The sequence below is a fragment of the Morus notabilis genome, unplaced genomic scaffold, assembly GCF_000414095.1.
Source record: "Morus notabilis unplaced genomic scaffold, ASM41409v2 Scaffold322, whole genome shotgun sequence".
Taxonomy (NCBI): Eukaryota; Viridiplantae; Streptophyta; class Magnoliopsida; order Rosales; family Moraceae; genus Morus; species Morus notabilis.
In genome coordinates, this window is record NW_010359499.1 from 9,581 (window position 1) to 11,588 (window position 2,008).

Here is a 2,008-nt window from a genome sequence, read left to right on the forward strand (position 1 = left end):
TTTTTTTTCCAGAAACTGAACAAAAAGGGGTTCCAACATACTAGTGCCCCGATGAAGTATAGAGGCTGAAAGCACCAAAAAAATCACCAGAACAACAACTATTTTTTTTTTTTCACAATACGAACCTAGGCAAAAATGCCATCTAGAAACTGTTCTTAGAATGCAATCTAGAAGAGAAAGCACCAGAAACAGTTTCTGGTTTTTTTTCCAAAAACTAACAAAAAGGGGTTCCAACATACTAGTGCCCGATGAAGTATAGAGGCTGAAAGCACCAAAAAAATCACCAGAACAACAAATATTTTTTTTCCCACAATACGAACATAGGCAAAAATGCCATCTAGAAACTGTTCTCAGAATGCAATCTAGAAGAGAAATCACTAGAAACAGTTTATGGTTTTTTTTCCAGAAACTAACAAAAAGGGGTTCCAACATACTAGTGCCCTGATGAAGTATAGAGGTTGAAAGCGCATGAAAAAATCACCAGAAATGCCAAGTTTTTTTCCATAATACGAACATAGGCTTTCACCGAGATGCCATCTAGAAATAATTTCTGGTTTTTTTCCACAGAAACTAACAAAAAGGAGTTCCAAAATACAAGTGATCCGATGAAGTCTACAGGCAGAAATCACCAAAAAAATTCACTACAAATGCCAATTTTTTTTTCCCAGAAGAAGAACATGTGAATTCACCAATACTAGTGCTCAGAATTGGATCTAGAAACCGAAATCACCAGAAATATTTTCCATCAACTGAACATAAGGTTTTGGAAAAAACTTACCGAATTCGAGCCTACGGAGGAGGAGATTTGGTTCCCTTGGAGATTTCCCAAATGCGAGGAAGGGTTAGCAAGTCTGAGGTACTGGCGACGAGAGAGGTAGGGGGAGTAGGTTTGACATCTCGGCTGGAGAGTTTTCCGGCATGCACTGTTGCCTCTACATCGACGTAGGAGGTTTACCCACCGAGGTCGCCGCACCGACGGAGTCCCAACAAATTTCCCTGTTTTGAAGGGGTAACAAATGATGACAATGGTAGAGGAAGGGGGACACAAAACATGCAGAAGGGGGTCGATGGTGTGGGCGACGATTGAAATCTGGAGATTGGGGGAAAATGGCGCAATGGATTGATGGCTTCAGAAATCGAATGAACGTTGAAGGAGCAGACCCAGCAACTATGGTCAAACGATTTCGAATCTCGCTAATAGGACCACGTGATTTGCAGTGTAGAAAAAAGAGCTGAAAGCAAGCTTCAGCAACAGTCAGGAATCTGCACTGTAGAAGTGCAGAGAAGTAACTCAAGTGGCAGGGGTCGGTTGAACTCAAAAACTGGTTGATAACTCGAATTAATTTTTGAGTTCCAATTTGAGTTTTGCACAACCGAACATGAACTGGGCTTACTTTCAGCACTCGAGTGGGCTTTCTCGAGTAAGCTGAAGTAAACGAACAGGCCCTTAGAGCTTGTTCTTTTGAGTGAAAAACTCAAAAAAGGCAACTCGAGTTACAACTTTATTCGAGTTCATGTTCTTTTAAGTTTAAACTCGAGTTCAAACTCAAGTTTAGGACTAAAACTCGAGTTCAGAAACTCGAACTCAAATTAATGAACAGTATTTTTTCTGTTCTTAAAAATGCTATAACTTTCTCGTTTTAATTCTGATTGAGATGATTTTTTTTTCTATGCATTGACAATGAAAAGACGAATACAACCCGACCCATATACCCTATTAAAATTTTTCATCAGCATTGAGTTTTTATTAAAATACTATATAAATACAAATTCAAGTTTTGACTCACTCAAACACAAACTCAAAACAAAAAAAAAAATTGTGTATCAACCTCATGTACACAACCAAACACAAACTCAAGTTTTGTTATAAATCAACTCAAGAAGCATTTTGAGGAATACAATGCAAATACATTCAAGATTGACAAATGCAAATTGAAGAAGGAATTCAAGGCTTGAAGTGCTAAAATATCAAAGATCAAGAGCAAGCAAACACTGGACAAGTACTAAT